The sequence below is a fragment of the Ovis canadensis genome, chromosome 1, assembly GCF_042477335.2.
Source record: "Ovis canadensis isolate MfBH-ARS-UI-01 breed Bighorn chromosome 1, ARS-UI_OviCan_v2, whole genome shotgun sequence".
Lineage (NCBI taxonomy): Eukaryota > Metazoa > Chordata > Mammalia > Artiodactyla > Bovidae > Ovis > Ovis canadensis.
Genome location: NC_091245.1, coordinates 240095481 through 240115539, shown reverse-complemented (window position 1 = coordinate 240115539; position 20059 = coordinate 240095481). Strand labels below are relative to the sequence as shown.

At 45.6% G+C, this 20059-nt stretch overlaps 1 protein-coding gene and 1 non-coding gene across 4 annotated transcripts in view; one reads left to right on the top strand and one right to left on the bottom strand.

Annotated features, from left to right (window-relative positions):
- MED12L (mediator complex subunit 12L) overlaps positions 1–20059 on the top strand; it is a 361426-nt gene that overhangs the window by 11379 nt on the left and 329988 nt on the right. The gene's annotated exons all lie outside the window — the stretch shown is intronic.
- On the bottom strand, positions 2945–3079 carry LOC138431608 (small nucleolar RNA SNORA70). The gene has a single exon (XR_011253764.1). It is a non-coding gene; the product is annotated as a small nucleolar RNA SNORA70 (small nucleolar RNA).

Sequence of the window (20059 nt, the reverse complement as noted above, 5' to 3'; positions counted from 1 at the left end):
TGTCCTCTTTTAATGCCCTGAGAGCTGCTATCTTTGGAAAATTAATAAGAGGGGATGGTCGTGGGAGCTAGGGCACCTGTCTTGTGACCCTGAGGCAGTGAGCCTGTGGATGAAAGTGGAGATGACGGAATGGCTTTATGAAATTGTAAAGCTACTGAACTGATCTTGGGACCCCTTCTCTATGGGCTTCTTGAGAAGTAAACGAGCGGTCCACATGGTTTAAACCATCTTTGAACCAGTTGTCAGTCTCTTGAAAGTATCTAACGTTGTCATGATGCGCATGCTTGAATGCTCAGTTGTGTCCGACTCTTTGCCACCCCATGGGGTGTAGCGCGCCAGGCTCCTCTGTCTGTGGGATTACCCAGGCAAGAATACTGGAGTGGGTTGTCATTTCATACTCAGGAGGATCTTCCCGACCCAGGGGTTGAACCCGCATCTCTTATATCTCCTTCATTGGCAGGCGGGTTCTTTACCACTGGCACCACCTGGGAAGCCCAGTGTTGTCATGGTACTTCCCATTTATATTTTGTCCCCCTTAAATCATCACAGACTGAGAGAGTCCCAGAGAGTACACCTTCCCAGAATTCTCCTCCTAGAACAGCAGGAGACAAAGGTCACCTGCGTCTTGTCTGTTTGATGGCTAATTCTGCGCAGAGCCCCTCAGAAGCGGAGGGCATGCTCACAAGGCTCCTTTATTGCCATTTCTGGTGGGAAGAGTTGTGGTGGGAAGAGGAGGAGAGCCTTCCTCTTTTCTGTTCAGAGGGGGGGATCGTGTGAGTCTGTACCATTTTTGGGGGAAACCAGGTATGTTTGGAGCTGGATGGGTTGCTCTGACTTTCTCATTCAATACCAGCAGACGCTGAGTCCCACAGAGGTTAAGATGCTTCCTTGAGGCAGATCTCCATGCAGCACTTGTGTGCCCTGATCTGTCCTTACGACTTTACTCTCCCTGCCCTTTGCACACAGCCTCCACTGCTGGTAAACACCCTCGTGTTACTCTGGCATTGAGAACTACTCTGCATTTTAGGGCACCCAGCGCCTCTGTGAGAGCTGGGGACCGTTCAGCCATTTGTCTGATCTCGGAGCTTGCCAGAACCTTGAGTGGTGTCTCCTGGGCAGAGGAATGTTCTGGAAGCTCAGGTACTCTCATCTTCCTGTTTCTGGTGGAAGGTTCTTAGCCCTGTCCGTAGCCTCTGGTGCAGCTAGGTATCTCGGTCACAGGCCTTTGTGGAGTGTGTTGGGGATTAATCCTGTCTTGCTTTCATTTTCTTGGTTGAGATTCTCCTTTATTTATAGGTAGCTTAGTTGGAGTTACAAACACATAAGGTGTACCATTTGTCTGCTTTCAGGGAGCAACATTTATTAATACATGGTATTCCCAGGGACAGCACAGAGTCAGACACGACTGACGCGACTTAGCAGCAGCAGCAGCAGCAGCATTCTGTATAAAGGGATCCCTCTTTCATATAGTCATGAAGTGCTAGGGCCTGAGAAGAGAAAAATTTTAGCTCCTGGGTTTTATTTTCCACCTTCCAAAGGAAGTAGAACTCTATATATGCACGCCAAACAGATCCCGTCATTCAGTCATTATTAATGAGCACCTTGTAGGCACTCTGCCAGCTGTGGCTTCATGAGGACAGGGCCTAAGACTTGTATTTCCTACCATGTCCCTGGCTTGGAGAACAGTGCCTGGCCCACACCTCGGACTCAAAATGCCTTTCATGAATGGGAGTGTGAGTGAGTGCTGAGCATGTTGGAGATGGTCCCAGGTCCCTGAAGACTTCAATCCAGAGCAGCGCTTTTCATCTGGGGTGATCCCCTTAGGGACACGGGCAGTGTTTGAAGACATTTGGGGTTGTTACAACTCTGTGTGTGTGTGTATTAGCTGCTGTTGGCATCTAGTAGGCAGAAGCCAGGGGACGAGGCTTACATTCTCTGGTACTAAAGACAGTCCTCCACAACCAAGGCTTATCTGGCCTCAAATATCAGTGGTTCCCAGACTGAGAAAGCCTGGTCTGGAGGAAGTGACATACCTGTAAATAAGGAGCACAGTGTTCTGGATATTCTTTGAGAAGGATGTACAAAGTGCTATGGAGATGATAGGGAGTGACCCAGCTTTTGGCAGGACCTAGTAAAGGAGGTGAAACCCACTCCAGTGTTCTTGCCTGGAGAATCCCAGGGATGAGGGAGCCTGGTGGGCTGCCGTCTATGGGGTCGCACAGAGTCGGATACGACTGAAGCGACTTAGCAGCAGCAGCAGTAAAGGAGGAGGTTTCAAGCCTCGGACTTGGAGGATGTGTAGGGTGGATGGGGCTGAGGTGTGGTGTGGGGTGTGCAGTGGGGAGCTGGGTTGGAGTGGGAAAGAAAGTTGGGATCAATGTATGGGGTCCTTTGCGTGCTGTGTGGAGGTGTCTGGATGTTATGGTCGAGCCCATGAGGTGGCCGTTCCAGGGTGTGAAGGGAATGAGATTTAAGATGAGTAAGGGTCATGGTTTGAGGGGACAGTGCTTCTTTTTTTTTTTTTTTTTGACAGGAAAAAGCATTTATTGGTGAGCATGATTAATGAGGGCACAGCGCTGATGCTCATGAGTGCAGGGCCCGCCATTTGTCCAGGGGACCACGATTAGGGATGTATTTGACCCCACAGCCATCTGGGATGAGTCGCTTTTCTGCCACCATGTTCTCAAATTCATCCGCGTTGAATTTGGTAAATCCCCACTTCTTAGAGATGTGGATCTTCTGGCGGCCAGGGAACTTGAACTTGGCCCGGCGGAGGGCTTCAATCACATGTTCCTTGTTCTGCAGCTTGGTGCGGATGGACATTATGACCTGGCCAATGTGGACCCTGGCCACTGTGCCCTGAGGCTTTCCAAAGGCACCGCGCATACCTGTCTGGAGTCTAGATTGGGAAACAGCAGGCCAGTCATGAATGCCCACTAGGAAGAGTTGTCTCCAAGGTCCCTTAGGGCAGCCTGTACAGGCAACAGGTTGCATACACTACCAAGGAGCCTGCTATTTGCAGCCATTGCACACTGGGCCCCCATGGGGAAAAGAGCACAGTCGGCTTAATTGGCTGCAAAGGGGACAGTGCTTCTGAGGGTCACATTGAGGCAAAATGACCGACTGGCTAGATGGTCGCTGACATTGGAGGCGCGGGGATGGGTCTGTTAGGTTTCCATGGCTGCCATAACAACTTATCACAAATCAGGTGGCCTAAAACAATGGAGGTTTATTCTCTCGCAGCTCTGGAGGCCAGCTGTCTGGAGGGAGCATTGCTGGGGTTGGATTCCGACTGGAGCTCTAGGGGCGAGAGCTTCTTCTCCTCACCCAGGCTTTGGTGGCGCCAGACCCCCCTTGGCCTCTTTGTGGCCCACTTGCATCTGTCTCATTTCTGCCTCCATCTTCACATGACTGTCTTCTCCGGGTGTTTGTCCTTCTCTGAGAGTGCCTTGTAAGGACACTTGTTATTGGATTTGGGGCTCACTTGGATAATCCAGGATGAGCTCATCTTGAGAGCTTTAACTTAATTATCTCTGTGAAGATCCTTTTTCCAAGTAAGTAACACTCCTAGGTTCCAGGATTTGATAGGATACTCTTGTGGGTCCTATGGGGCTTGGGAAGAAAGAGTAACAGGGATTTAGGAGAAAGATTATTGAGGTGGAAGAGTTGGCAAAAGTGGATATATAAGGTAAGAGGGGTGAGAACGAGGATATACCAATATGTTTAGCATGTTTAGAGCAGTGGTTCCCAAATTTTCTGATTTTAGGACCCCTTTATAATAAACCTTGTTTAGGATGCCATAGAGCTTTTATATCTCAGTACTTATGGTATTAGAAATTAGACATGAGAAATACTAGAAAAATATAGTAATTCATCTACAAATAATAAAACCAATTTCATATTTAAAATTTTTTATGAGCAATATTTTTCCAAACAAAAACAATAGTGGACAAAGTGGTATTGTTTTACATTTTTGTGAATCTGTTTAATGTCTGGATTCTCATATCTAGTTCTCCATTTAGTCCATTGCAATATGTTGCTTCGATTGAAGGATATGAAGAAAATTTGGCCTCACCAATATGTAGCTGGAAAGTTCTTGGGAATCCCAGAGGTCTTTGAAATGGAGAACACTGGCTTATACAGTTGGGTGGGTTGCTGATTGATGGTGGTCCTCAAGCGAAACAAAAGAACTTGTTAAATCTTTTTCCCAAGGGTGGGAAGGTTGGGGAGGGGAGTAGAGCGACCCAGTTCATTTTTTAATATTTTCTATTGGAGATGCCTCTGGGGAATCCAGGTTGCACTGTATAGAAGTAGTACAAATGTGGATTTTGGTGTGATTTTTGTGTTGAAGTCCTGGCAGTGATTGCCTGTTCATAGTGGGCAGAGAAATACAGGACCAGGCAGACTGTGGACCCCTGCCGCAATACCTCCAAGAGGGGGAGTTGTTGGGGGTGACGAGTGGTCCAGAGGGAGAGCTGGCATCGCCGTTAGCCTCTTCTCAGTTTGGCAGTTTCCCTCCTCAGGGCCTTTGCACGTTTGCTTCCTGCGGCCTGGTGGTCTTCTCTTTATCACTGCAGCTGATGGTCAGCACTCAGTCCAGTTTGTGTTTTTCTTATTTGCTCTGTCCTCCCACCGGTATAAGTTTCATGAAACAAAAACTATGTCCTTTTTTATCCCCCACTGATAACCAGAGGCAGGGAGGGGGTGTGGGATATGGTTGGGTTAAATAAATATTTGTTGATTGGATCTAGTAACTGGGGCAGTCATTATTAACAAATGGTTCTTAGAAGCCCTGTGTAGGGCACAGTGATGCTGGGAAATATAAGACATGGTTCCTGCCGTTGAAGAACTCTGTATGGAAGATTAGCAGCCCTGTGTGGTGGGAACTGATGAGGGAGGGGTCAGCTCTTTGAGAATTAGAGATGTCTTCAGAAATATGGATGTTTTCAAGGCCTTCTGGGCAGAGGTTGTGAGCAAAGGCACCGAGGTGGGAAATGGATGTGATCTTTGGAGGAACTGGATGTAGTTCAGTAAAGCAAGAGTGTATTGAATCCTAAACTTGAACATGTCTTTAGATTTGGGAGCAGTTGAGAGGAGAAGATTAAAACTGCTGGAGAGGGCTTCCCTGGTGACTCAGTGGTAAAGAATCTGCTTGCCAATGAAGGAAACACTTGCCAAATGAAGGTTTGATCCCTGATCTGGGAGGATCTCACATGCCCACAGCAACGAAGCCTGTGTGCCACAACCGCTGAGTCTGTGCTTTAGAGCCCAGGAGCCGCAACTGCTGAACCCACGTGCTGCAACTACTGACGCTTATGCGCCCTAAAATCTGTGCTCCCCAACAAGAGAAACCACTGCAGTGAGAAGCCCATGTACCACAACTGGAGTAGCCTCCACTCGCTGCAACTAGAGAGAAATCCTCGCAGCAGCGAAGACCCAGCACAGCCAAAAATAAATAAATAAAATTATAAATAAAAAACAAAGCTGCTGGAGAGAGAAGAGCTGTCTGCTGGAGCAAGGCTGGCTTGGTCCTGGGACCAGGGGACCAACGTCCTACTGGGAGTGACCCCTTATGTGTAGTGTTTCACATGACTACCTCTGAGAAAGGACGGGAGGCACGACATACGCAGATCTCCCTGTTTACTTTTAATTTTCTACAAGCATTTCCAGAGTCATTCTGAATGTGTAGAGATTTTCCTCGGCAAGAATTAACTCAGCCTTCAACCCACATCCAATGTGCCCCAGCTCAGATATGCAAATGCTGCCTTGTCAATTAAAATTTGGTGGAATTTGCTGCTTTCCTTTTCCAGCCATTTCATTCATGGATTAATCTCACAGGGTTGTTGAGGTTAGGACTGTTTAAGGGATTGGCAGCAGGGAAGAGCTAAGACAAACGTATTTTGTCTTAAGTGTCATTGGAAATTTTTTTTTTTTTTTTTGCTAAGGTGCTGGTTTACATAAAGGTATAGAAGCACTATCAAAACTATGTCCAAGGCAGTGCTAAATAATTTATATTTCTCCTGAGTTCTGCAAGGAAGGTTAATATTGACATTGCTTAGGGCTTTTTTTTTTTTTCTTTCTTTTTTTAAAACTCTACACAGTGCTTCTGTAGACCGTATGGAAAATATTTTTGGGGTCAGAGCTGTTTTTACTCTTTGGTCAGTTGTAGACTAAATATCAACTGCTTCTTTTGAAAAAGGAAGATTGTGAACTGGAGACCCTATTTACGTCTTGACTACTCGTCTGAGATCTGCTTTTGTCACCATTAAATAATCGAAATGCATTTGAAGTTATATTTTCATTTACTTAGTACTTGATACGTACTTCCCACTGCACTCAGTGATGTGGGGGTGTAGGAAAGAAATAGAAGCCTGCTTCTGTCCCCTCTAGAACAGTGCTTCTCAAAATATCTGTGGTGAAGGGCCAGTTTTTTTTTAAATTAATTTTCAATCTGTTGCAGACTGATATAGATGTATGATAAAAATGAATCACTAGAAAAATGAAATGCGGATTGAATGTACTGGCAGTATCAAGTTGCTATGAAAGTTTCCAAGCACTTCTCAATTTTTGCATATTATTCTTGTTGAGGACTGGTAGCAGTTTCAGATCACACTCTGCGTAGCACAGCTCTAGAAATGAACATCTGGCTCACTGATGCACAGAAAACAATTGAAAAAAATGACTAATGCATTGGCTTTTGTTTGTTTTAAAATTGAGGAATAACATATTCCTCATCCTCAGCACTGAATAACACGTTCAGTATGTTGCAGAAGGGCTTCCCAGGTGGCTCAGATGGTAAAGAATCTGCCTGCCAGTGCAGGAGACTGGGATTCGATCCCTGGGTCGGGAAGATCCCCTGGAGAAGAAAAGGGCAACCCACTCCAACGTTCTTGCCTGGAGAATTCCATGGACAGAGGAGCCTGGTGGGCCAGTCCACGGGGTTGCAAAGAGTCTGACACGACTGAGTGACTGACACTTTGACTTCACAATGTATAAAGTGCCATGTTCCATCAGGAGAGCCCATGTTGATTGTGTTGGTTATTCTGAAGGCTTTACAGGTTTGGTTTTATGCCAGCCTCACGAACACCTCTTGGGTGGATACTATTATCGCCTTTTTTACAAGTGAAGAGACTGAGGCACAGGGGAGGGATCACAGGGGTCGACTTTACTTTCCCAGGGTCTGTTAGCTGCATCGTGATGGAGTTGAAATTGGACATCTGAGACTGTGCTGTAAACCATCCTGCTCTATATATAGGGAGGCTAAAAATGCTGCATGAGTTCAGGAAAGAGAGGGTTGGAATACTTGGAGGTCTTACTGGAGGGTGTAGGTGTGAGGGTCAGGATGCGAGTGAGTGGGAACAGGTTGCACCCTATCTTTCCTAAGAAAGAGCTGCAGGTAGGGTGAGTGAGGTGCCATGAGGGAGAGGACAAGCCTCTGAGATCAGGCTTGGAGTCCTGGAGTCCTGGAGTCCTGGCCGGCTGCTGTGGGGGGCGGTGATGAGCTCACCAGGCCCTGCTGTCAGATTTATCTCACTAGCTCATGCTTAATAAATCCGGACGGGGAGAGAGTGGAGTCGGGGAGGCTGCGAGGGAAGCGGCTGTTGTAACCAAAGCATGAAGTAAAAAGACTGATGAGGGCTTTAAACAGGACTAGAGAAGAAGAATTGGCAGTTGGTGACAAATTGGTCAAAGGAAGGAGAGAGGACTGGAAAATGCATCGATTCCTTGGACACTATTTGCGGGGATGGTCGTAGATCCTGTTGCTTGAGGATCTCCGGGTGGACACATCTTTGTGTTCAGTCTTTAGAGAATTACCTGATTGCTGGATTGAAATGAATATTCGGACTCTCCTTCCTACCCACGTCCCTCACCCTGTGGCATGAACTGGTTTACTTGAAGGTCTGATGACTCAGAGGGCTTTGGTTTATACCACTTGTCCCCTGCTTTAAACCTCACCTTCAATACCTGTTATTCAGCCCCCCACAGGCTGCTTTGATGGTGGTAAACATCCCGAATTGTTTGGAAGGTTGGCTTAGCTCCCTGGAAGAGGTGGGAGTGAGCAAGCCTCCCGAAAATAAAAAGGGTGGAGGCTGAGAGGTGTTAACAGAGGCTGACTTTCAGGCTGCACTTTTGGAGGTGGACTCCGGACATTGGCTTTCTTGGCTCAAAATTTCTAGGTTTAGCCTCTGTTTTCGAGTACGCAAATGAACAGCATCACGACCCCCACTAACAACAAAAAAGAGACATTCCCAGCTAACTCGTCTTTGTAGAGCAGTTATCCTCTAATTAAAAATAGTCCACATTAAAAAAAAATCTTAGAAAACAAAGTAAAAATCAAATAGTTATGAGATCTAAATAACCATATTTTGAAGTAGTATTTGAATGACAGTCACAGTGATGTTTTTGAAACCTAGCAGAGACCTCAGGTACTTCTGAACTCATCAGAAAATCTAAATTCTCACATCATTTTAGTATCTCTTAATATTTTCAGAATTTTGTAAATCCAGTGATGATTTTTTTTTTAAATTGTCAAACATGGTGAAAGAAAAGTGAAAGTGAAAGTTGCTCAGTCAAATCTGACTCTTTGTGACCCCATGGACTATACAGTCCATGGAATTCTCCAGGCCAGAATACTGGAGTGGGTAGCTTTTCCCTTCTCTAGGGAATCTTCCCAACCCAGGGATCGAACTCAGGTCTCTTACATTGCAGGTGGGTTCTTTACCAGATGAACGGCCAGGAAAGCCTTTGAACATGGTTCATTAATTAAATAATGGATTAGAAAAAAGAGACATTCCCAAACTCTGTCCTCTCTCCCAGGCAGGAAGAAGGACGTCCTGCAGTTTCACTTGATTTTTCCTGCACGCTTTTCGACTCTCTCACCCATCAAGTTTCCCTTTTTGTGAATTTGCAGTTCATTTGGTGGCAGTCACCGACACCTTCCTACTGGTGTGCACCCAGTGTGGGGTCAGGGGTGCACTTAGGCATGGGGTAGAAAGAGCCAGGATGGGGGCACAGTGAGTTAGTGCACTGGACGGTTAACTTCAGAGGTCAGAAACCATGGCTTGGATTAGTTCTTTCTGCCTTTGGATCACCTAGCCTAGTGGGAGGCAGATTTAGTCCTAAGTGCAAAATATGATTTGCAGGAGGAGTCTACATTAAGATGCGATTTCATTGCACGAGTCGTGTGGGATGGTGACTTACCTGACCTGTGGGGGCTCCAAAGAGGAAGCTGTCTTCTGAGGCTGCCTTATGTACAGTTCTGGGCACGATCAACTATGGACACCTTAAGTGCCCTTTCCCACATTCTACAAGTCTGAAAGTATTTTTCTTTCTTTTCTTGGTAGTTTTCCTGAGAGCCACATCCACGTGTTTGATATCCGAGGGTGACATGCATTTGAAGGTGATTTGAATATAAATTAATAGGCTACAGTTACTTAGAGTGGAATAAATGCCAAGTATATATGGATGTAATTTGAGTCAGTCTTTCTCACTTCCATTGGAGGGGGAGGGCCTGCCTGTCTCATAGTTGAGGGTGAGGGAGGTTTTTGTGGGGAGTCGGGTCCCCAAGAGTCTCAGCACATCATCCTTGGTGGACGTTTCCATTTGCTTCGTTGGAAAGTTACTGAGTCCCTGGATGTGCTGGTTGATCAAAAACCATAATGGCAGTGACTGTGATGAGCCTATACATGGATATATTTTGGCCCCACCGTCGCCAGTCAGGGGTTGAACCCAGGCCACGGCAGTGAAAGTGCCAAATCCTAACCTCTGGATGACAAGGGAACTCCCACGAGCCTTCTTAAAAGTGCTTAGTGTGTACCTGTGACCATGTCGAGTGTCTCACATGTTTTTTCTCTTAGGCCTGGGAGGTGTATGGAGGTATCTCCATTTCACAGACAAAAAGGGAGCTAGGATTCTAGTAGAGCTTGATTGAAATCTTACCAGTCTCCTCTAAGATCTCACGGTCTTGAAGAACCCATTGGGCCTGCCGGGGGCCTGATTGTCACGTGGCCACTTAAGCACATCACTCGTCAGTCTGTTTCTCAGCCTGTAAATGGGTACTCGTCCTGCCTGAACCATTTGACTCTGAGGAAGATGGGTGTGAATATTCTGGTAAAAGGCCAGGGAGGAGTATTACTGTGGTCACGATTTTCTCTTCTCTTTTACCTGCTGCTCAGTACTGGTGTGAAGATCGGACTGCCGCCTTTGTGTTGAGCTCACATCCTCTGGGGTTCATCTGGGTTCCCACTGTTAGTGATTGCTGGCCTGCAGTTGGAGTTTTGGGTAGGGGTGATATATTAATAGCTGGGTAGACGAGGGTGGATGTGTAAAAAGCTGAGTTTCAGATGTGGCCTTGATGCAAATGTGGCCCAGGTGTCAGAGATGTGGGTAGGGGCGGGGAAGATGCTAGGTTGACTTTTTGGGGAGTCTTGCCTCCCCCCCCCCCATCAGTCTGGCCCCTTCCTTGGCTCTCTGTTCAGGAGGCTGGTGGTAGTGCCCTCTCTCACAAACATTTTGGCTGAGCTGGGGAAACAGACCACATACCCTTCTCGCTCCCTACCCCCACCTTTTCCTCTAAACTTCTCGAACAGCTATCAAGTCAATTAGAAGAGATCCAACAGGAATCAGTCCCTGTTGCTGGGATGCTGGGGGGCTGGGATGTCCCGTTACACAGAGCCAGGTGATGCTGCTTTTCTCAGCCATTGAGACTCTGCCTTGTAGACTCTTGGTGCTGCCAATGACAAGGACAATTTCAGAGGGTGGTCTTGCCATGAAGAATAGAGCAGAGCTTCTCTTCTCCCCCCGCCCCTCCCCTGCATGTACATTTTAGTTTCCTAGGGCTGCCGGCACAGAATACTGCCCTAAGTTGGATGGCTTAAAACAACGGGAGTAAAAAAAAAACAAACAAACAAAAAAAAAAACAAAAAAACAACGGGAGTTTGTTCTCTCCCTCCTTTCCTTTCCTCTTCCAGCTTCTGGTGCGTGTGTGTGCGCTCAGTCACTCAGTCGTGTCTAACTGTTTGAGACCCCCTGGACTGTAGCCCACCAGGCTCCCCCGCCCATGGGATTCTCCAGGCAAGAATACTGGATTGTGGGTTGGCATTTCCCCTTCCAGGGAATCTTCCTGGTCCAGTGATTGAACCCGTGTCTCTTGTGTCTCCTGCATTGTCAGGTAGATTCTTTATCACTGTGCCACCTGGATAGCCCCCAGCTTCTGGTAGCCCCAAGTTTTCCATGGTTTGTGGCAGCATAATTCTAATCTCTGCCTCCATCAATCTTCCTTCTGTGTCTTTCGTGAGGACACCGGCCATGTGCTGTTGGATTAGGACTCTAATTCAGCGTGACTTTAACTTGATTTTATCTGCACAGACCCTATTTCCAAATAGGTCACAGGTATGGGGGTTAGGACTTTGACCTGTCTTTTCCAGGTACACAGTTCAGTGCCTGCAGGACCTGTCTCTCACCCTTCCTGCACTTGTCCCCCGGTTGGTCTGGTACTGGACCTTTCCTTCTGGGTCCCCTCCTGTTTTCTCAACAACTTCCACCTGTCCACCACCTCGCTTATCTCCTGTTATCTTCAATTTCTCCCTGCACTGGATTCTCTCTGTGTCATCCAAACATGCACACGCTTCCCTCATCTTCATCCCCCCTCTACTCCATCACCCCACCTTCCCATTTCTCTCCACCTCTTTCTCCAAAGCTTCCCCGAAGCATTCCGTGTGTTCAGTGTCGTCTTCACCTTCCGCTTCTTCCTCTGCTCCTTTCTGTTGGGCTTCTGCCCTCATTTTCCAGAGAGCCCTCCCTCTGGGCCCCAGCAGCCACATTGTGCCTGTTGTTCCCTCCCGTGGTGAAGCAGTGTGTCCCCTCAGCTTTTTTTTTTTAACTTTGTTTATTTTGGCTGCGCTGGGTCTCCTTTGCTGCGTGAGTGTTCTCTGTTGTTAGGACTTTTCTTTATTCTGGTGCTTTCTCATTGTGGTGGCTTCTTGGGTGGAGTATGGGCTCTAGGCTCGGGCTTCAGTAGTTGTGGCACACGGGTTTAGTTGCCCCATGGCATGTGGAGTCATCCTGGACCAGGGGTCAAACCATGTCCCCCGCACTGGCAGGCAGATTCTAACCACTGGACCATCAGGGAGGTCCCTTCCCTCAGCTTTGAGCTAAAGCACTCCTGGTTTCCTTCTCTCTTCTCTGGCCAGACCATCTCAGGCTCCTTTGAAAGCTTTGCCTTCTTTATCTGGCCATGAAATCAAACTGGGTGTTCCCTGGTGTCTGTTCTAGGCCGTTGTCTCTTCTCATTCACCCTCTCTTTGGATGATCTTGGCCACCCCAGGCTCCAGTTACTATCTAATGAAGACAACTCACAACTTGACGACTCCAGCCAGGACCTCTCTGCACTCTAGACTTCTAAGCGACTCTAAGAAACATCTTGTTTGGCCTGATATCTTGAAGTTCCATTTAAAACTGAGCTTGTGATCTGCTTCTCTTCCTCCAAAAAACCCCTGTCATTGCTGTGTTACGTCTTAAGTTCTCTTGCTATCCCAGAAATCCAGGAGACATCCTTGATAGATAGCCTCACTCTGTCTTTCCATCTTCCATGTCCCCAAAAGTCCTGTTGAGTAGCCCCATAGAGGTCCTTCCCTTCTCTCCACTGCTGTTACTGCCATCTTGGTCCTAGCTCCCATCATCTCATGTCTTGGCTCTTAAGGGAGCCTCTAACTGGTCCCAGTCGCCTTGCCCCCGGGCCTCCTATTTGGCCTGACAAACTCTAATCTGTTGTCACACTGTGGATTTATTTCGTTTGGATGATGTCATCCCGCTACATGAAATCCTTTACTCTATTTAAAAAAAAATTTATTCAAGTATAGTTAGTTGATTTACAATGTTGTGTGAATTTCTGCTGTACACCAATGTGATTTAGTTATGCATATTATATATATAGACATACATTCTTTTTCATTATTATCAAAGGATATTGAATATTGTTCCCTGTGCTATACACTAAGACCTTGTTTTTAATCCATTCTACAGGTAATTGTTTGCATCTGCTAATCCCAACTCCCAATCCCATCCCTTCCCTGGCCCCTCTTCCCCTTAGCAGCCTCAGATCTGTTCTCTTTGTTTCATATATAAGTTCATTCGTCATGTTTTAGATCCCACACAGAAATGATATCACATGGTAATTTGTCTTTCAGACTTACTTCACTTAGAATGATAATCTCTAGGTTCATCCATGTTGCTGCAGATGGCATTATTTCCTTCTTTTTTATGGGTGAGTAATAGTCCTTTGTGTATACATACCGTATCTTCTTTATCCATTCCTCCGTCATTGGACGTTTAGGTTGCTTCCATGTCTTGTTTATTGTGAACATTGCTGCTATGAACATAGGGATGAGTGTATATATTAAAAAAATTGATTTTATATTGGGAGATAGTTGATTAACAGTGTTGTGTTAGTTGCGTGTGTCTTTCTGAATTATAGTTTTGTCTGAAAATATGTCCTGGAGTGGGATTGCTGGATCATATGGAAACTGTTATTAGTTGTTAGAAGAACTGCAGTATTCTTCTCCATAGTGGCTGCACCTTTACATTCCCGCCAGCGTTGTAGGAGGGTTCCCTTTTCTTCACATCCTCTCCAGTATTTATTTGTGGACTTTTTAATGAGGGCCATTCTGACCACTGTGAGATGGTACCTCATTGTAGTTTTGAATTCTCTAATATTTAGCACTGATGAGCCTCTTTGTGTGTGTCTGTTGGCCATCTAAGTCGTCTTTGGAGAAATGTCTATTTAGGTCTTCTGCCCGATGAATGATTGGGTGGTTTTTTGTTATTGAGTTTTATTAGCTGTGTGTATGTTTTGAAAGTGAGGCGCTTATCTTTTGCATTGTTTGCAAGTGTTTTCTCCCCTTCTAAAGTTGTCTTTTCCTTTTGTTTACAGTTTCTTTTGCTGTGTAAAAGCTTGTGAGTTTGATTTAGATCCCATTTGTTTGTTTTTACTTCTGTTGCCCAAGACTGACCTAAGAGAATGTTGGTTCGATTTATGTTAGTGAATATTTTGCCTGTGTTCTCTTGTAGGAGTTTTATGGTGTCATATTTTAATGTTGAAGCTTTTAAGCCATTGCAAGTTTATTTTTGTGTATGGTGTGAGGCTGTGTTCTGACTTCATTGATTTATATGCAGCTTTTTGATTTTCCAAGTGCCACTTGCTGAAGAGACTGTCTTTTCCCCATTGTATATACTCTCTCTTCTGTCAAAGGTTAATGACTGTAGGTATGTGGGTAAAGAGGAGGGCATGGCAACCCACTCCAGTATTCTTGCCTGGAAAATCCCCATGGACAGAGAAGCCTGGCGGGCTGGAGTCCACAGGGTCGCAAAGAGCTGGACATGACTGAGTGACTAAGCACGCACAGCACTTGTGGGTAAAAACCCTTTACTCTTCTTGTAAAGGGAGAAGCCCCTCGCTGGGTCCCCAAGACCCTGTGTGCTCCGCCCACTGCTCACTCTCACTTCACACTGGGCCCCTGTTGCCCTTGCCCTGCCACCATTCTTTCTTTCACTTTCCTAGGCCCGCAGACCTCACACAGGCTTCTCCTGCCTCTGCTCTTAATGGATGCACAATGCTGGTGATTGTTATGTCTTCCTGATGAATTCACCCTTTTATCATTACGATATGTGCCTTTTTATCTCTGATAATGCTTTCTATCTTGAAGTTTACTTTGTCCAGTATTAATATAGCCACTCTAGCCCTCTTCTGTTGATCATTTGCATGGTGCTCATCTTTTCCCATGTGTTTACTGTCGCCTTATCTGTCTTAATGTATTTAAGGTGCAGCATATGGCAGGGCTTTGTTTCCTTATCCATCCTGACAATCCTTGCCTTTTAATTGGAATCATAGCCTGTTAACATTTCATTAGCATTTAATGTAATTATTGATATGGTTGGGTTTATTTGCCATTTTACTTCAGGATTATCAAACTCCGTTGAAAAATAATTTAAATTCACCTATCGACATTTTAGCTTACCGCTTCACATTTTATTTTATAGCGATTGCTCTAGAAATTACAGTATACATCTCTTGACTCTTCAGGGTCTTTGTAGAGTTAATATTGTATCACTTCCCGCTGAATGTCAGCCTTGCTGTTTTAAGAGTCCTACTCTTAACTTGGTTAATGCCTATTTCACATTCTGAGACGAAATGCAAAGGTGGTTTCTTCAGGGAATTTTTTTCTGACTTTTCAGATTAGGGTAAGCCCCTATCGAGTGTGCTCTGAGCAGGTGGTGCTTCTCCTTGGGGCCTTTATCACAGTTGCAGTTTGCTCACTATGGAATCCCCAGTACTGAGCACACTACTATATACTTCAGTGATTAAATGCAGGGCAGCCCTGGGTTGTGGTTCAAAGAAGGCAAAAGATTGCATAATATACTCCAGGGGATAGGAATGGCATTAGGCAAGGATTAGAGGTGGAAAAGACAATGTGTATGGCAAGGAATATAATAGTCAAGTAGATCACAGGAAAGTTAAAATATGAAGAAGAAGCTCTCTATTTTTTTATACCAGTAACCACCATTTACAGAGCACTTAATATGGGGCCAGGCACTGTGCTAAACTCTGAATTTTATCTTATGTAACCTTAGCCCTGTGAGTTATTCTTATCTTACTTTGATTGAAGCGACTGAGGTGCGGAGAGGTCAGTTTATCTTGTTCTCTGTGATAGGTAAGGGCTCTGCATTCAAATCAGACCTCTGTGATTAAACACTCAGAATGGGAGCGAGGCTAGGGTGTGGAGCTCGATTGTTCGAGGTGTCTAAAGCCCATCCTTGTGGGTTGTGTGTTTGAGTCCTGGCTGGAGTTAGGTGCAGAGAAGGCCCGCAGAGGTTATTGAGAATCTATAGAAGGTGGTGCCAGATGCTTCCTTTCGTTAGCTGCTTCTGAGGGGGAGGAAAAGGAAAGCCTCTGAGGCTATTGAAAAAGGGGAGTGCAGAAAAGGCAGCCTGTTTCAGAAGGATCTGTTGGGCAGGCTGAGCTCAGGCAAGGTCTGGACCTGGGTGGGGGTGGGAGGTATGAGGCCTGAGAGCAGCGGCCTGGCCTGCTGTGCCAGTGGCCACAGTTAGAGAGATGGCTGTGTTCCTGTAAAGGAAGGACTAGATGTGAGATGTGTTTTGGTAGAAGTGTGCCTCAAACTGGCTAATGTTGAGGTGTGAGGAGAGAAAGATTTTTCCCTCATCTCTTGGGTCATCTGGCTCAGAGGTTAAAGCATCTGCCTCCAATGTGGGAGGCCTGGGTTCGATCCCTGGGTCGGGAAGATCCCCTGGAGAGGGAAATGGCAATCCACTCCAGTATTCTTGCCTGGAGAATCCCATGGACGGAGAAGCCTAGTAGGTTACGGTCCACGGGGTCGCAAAGAGTCGGACACGACTGAGTGACTTCACCTTGGATCATCTATCTGCTAACAACAGAAAGTGTTGCTTGAAGACTGTTGAATCTGGGCTGTGATGGGTGTTATCATAGCCTTACTTTTCAAATGGGACAGCAGACAGACAATGCTCTTCTGGGAGAGAGGTGGACAAAGCTAGGGAGAATAATCAAAAAGGTATTTAAAAAAATATTTATTTGGCATCTGTAGTTGCAGGTCTGCAGTGGCTCTCTAGTTGCAGTACATGGGCTCTAGCTCCTTGAGCAGGGATCAAGCCTGGGCCCCTGCACTGGGAGCGCAGACATGGGCTCTAGCTCCTTGAGCAGGGATCAAGCCCAGGCCCCCTGCACTGGGAGCGCAGAGCCTTAGCCGCTGGACCCCTCCAGGGAAGCCCCATAAAGCTGATTTTAAAAATTTTGCTTGTTTGAAGTAAGACCCTGGCTAGGCACAGCCCATCTGACTGGTCTACAGAGGCACCGTCTTCTACTGGTGCAGCGTTGTCATCTGCGGTGGCATATCGTTGACAGTCACTGAGTTAGTTTGTTAGATGCGAGTAGGTGATGGAGGCAGTCGCACGTCTCTGCACGTGTTCTGTGCTGTGGATGAGAAGTCTGGAGGAGGTTAACTGTGTGTGCACATTTATTATCTGCTTTTATGATGGTCATTGACAAGTGTGCCAGACTGACTTTTCCCCACCTTTGACTGAGAAAGAATTTAGCCAATTTCCAAACTAGACTCAAAATTTACTCACTTTCCTGATGAAACACTTACTGAAATTAAAAGATTGCTCCGAAAGTGATCCAAAAAATAACATCATTCTCTGAAGTTCAAGATAAATGCCCAAGATTTATGGGTGCCTTAGTAGTTCACCCAAAGTATTGAAGGTCTGATTTTTTTATCAGTGTCAAATACAAAACTGCGCAGTGAATGCTGGCCTTCTGTGTGAACATGGGCCAGTTTCTAGGCTTTTGTTGCTGTTTGTGTCTGGGTACTAGAATTTGCTGGACAGAAAGGTAGGAAAGCTATTCTAGGTGAAGGAAACGGCAAGTAAAGTCATTTCCTAGGTTGATAAGAAGTCTAGGGGTCCCCAAGGAGAGAGGGGTCTGGAATTCTCAAGGAGGAAGAAAGGACAAACTTTTTTTTCCTTCTCCACATTCCTTAGGGTTATATAACAATAATGTGTTCTGCCTGAGGACAGTCTCTGGATTAAACCTTCTGGCTAATTATGTAAATTATGGGAGTAGACCTGCTTTTTACAAGGATTATATAACAATAATGTGTTCTGCCTGAGGACAGTCTCTGGATTAAACCTTCTGGCTAATTCTGTTATCTTAAAATGTAAATTATGGGAGTAGGTCTGAAGAGGTCTTTATAACCTCCAGACATTCTTTTGATTTACTGGAGAGTATATAACTGCATTGCTAACACTAGCAAGTGGGTACTCTTTCTACCCTCCTCTGATGCCTATGTCAGAAGCTTTCTCTATCTCCTTTATACTTTAATAAAACTTTATTACACAAAAGCTCTGAACAATCAAGCCTCGTCTCTGGCCCCGGATTGAATTCTTCTCCTCCGGGGGCCAAGAATCTTGGGCGCCGTGATTCAACAACAACCTTACAAAGGCCCAAGAACATTTAACAAGTTCAAAAACTAAATCCCCTAGTAGCTGAGTAAAAGACATTGCCAAGAGGGAATAATAATCCTCATAGTGGTTGTAATAGTAGTAGCCATAGCAATAATAACAGTGATGGCTAATGTTTTCTGAGACCTCATGTGCCCTGCACTGAGCTAAGAGTTTTACACAAGCTCACACTACCTAATCTTCAGAATAACGCAACAAGGCATGATGTAGGGCAGGAAGAAGTCTTGGAAATCTTAAGCAACTTGTCTTCCCTCATGGAGCAAGACATAAACTTTAGAGCTTGTTCTTTTAGATTAAGAAGTTCTCTAACTTTTTGGTCTCAGGATTTCTTTACATTCTTAAAAATCCTTGAGATAAATAAACCATGGGATGTAATATATAGCATAAGCTATATGGTCAATAATAGTGTATGGCAGAAGAAGAAAGCTGAGTGCTGAAGAATTGATGCTTTTGAACTGTGGTGTTGGAGAAGACTCTTGAGAGTCCCTTGGACTGCAAGGAGATCCAGCCAGTCCATTCTAAAGGAGATCAGCCCTGGGTGTTCTTTGGAAGGACTGATGCTAAAGCTGAAACTCCAGTACTTTGGCCACCTCATGCGAAGAGTTGACTCATTGGAAAGACTCTGCTGTTGGGAGGGATTGGGGGTAGGAGGAGAAGGGGACGACAGAGGATGAGATGGCTGGATGGCGTCACCGACTTGATGTATGTGAGTCTGAGTGAACTCCGGGAGTTGGTGATGGACAGGGAGGCCTGGCGTCCTGTGATTCATGGGGTCGCAAAGAGTCGGACATGACTGAGCAACTAAACTGAACTTGTCTCCCTAAAATTTTTTTGAGTGTTATCATTTTATTTTTAAATTTAGATAAAATTTATTTTTATGGTGTTAGATGTTGATTACACATTCTTTTCTATGTACACACAGAAAAATGTGACATTCTTGAAAACCTCTGCCTCTCATTTTAGAAAATTTATTTTTAATTGCAGGATAATTGCTCTTCAGTACTGTGTTGGTTTCTGCCATATATCAACATGAAATTAGCCATAGGTATACTGTATATCCCCTCCCTCTTAAACCTCCCTCCCACCTCCCATCCCATCTTACTCATTTTTAATGCAAAAATTAATATCCACTTTATGATAAAAAGGAAATAAAAATTTCCAAGCAAGCAGAACTTGAATTTCAGCCTATCGAAGGCTTATCATTTTAGTTGAAGGCAGTGATGTGGTGGATGAGTCTTTCTTTCTCCATGTTGAGGTTAACTTTGGACCACTCCTGTTTTAAAGATGGTTTCTGTTGAAGCCCTCTGCAGCCTGGCCTGGTGCACCCCTGCTCTAGGCCACCAGGCTGGACTGTGAGCACGTGTTCTCAGCTAGTGTTGTCTCCTGGCTGAGTAGATAGTGGGGCTCACGCATGTATGCGCAGTGTTTGCCGCTGCTGCTGCTGTTCAGTTGCTCAGTCACGTCTGACCCTTTGCAACGCCGTGGACTCCAGCCCGGCAGGCTTCCCTGTCCTTCACTATCTCCTGGAATTGCTCAAACTCATATCCATTGAGTCGGTGGTGCCAGCCAACCATCTCATCCTCTGTTGTCCCCTGCTCCTCTGCCCTCAATCTTTCCCAGCATCAGGATCTTTTCCAGTGAATTGGTTCTTCACATCAGGTGGCCAAAGTATTGGAGTTTCAGCTTCAGCATCAGTCCTGAATGACTTTCAGCATCAGTGAATGTTCAGGGTTGGTTTCCTTTAGGATTGACTGATTTGATCTCCTTGCTGTTCAAGGGACACTCAAGAATCTTCTGCAGCACCACAGTTCATGATAAAAACATTTAAAACTCAGAGTTCACGGTTGACACTTTATTTTTTATCCTCCACATTGTATAGTGGGAAAAATGTAACCTCCAGTAGAGCTGCCTCATTGGAAAAGACCCTGATGCTGGGAAAGATTGAAGGCGAAAGGGGAAGGAGGCGACAGGATGAGATGGTTAGGTAGCATCATCCATTCAATGGGCATGA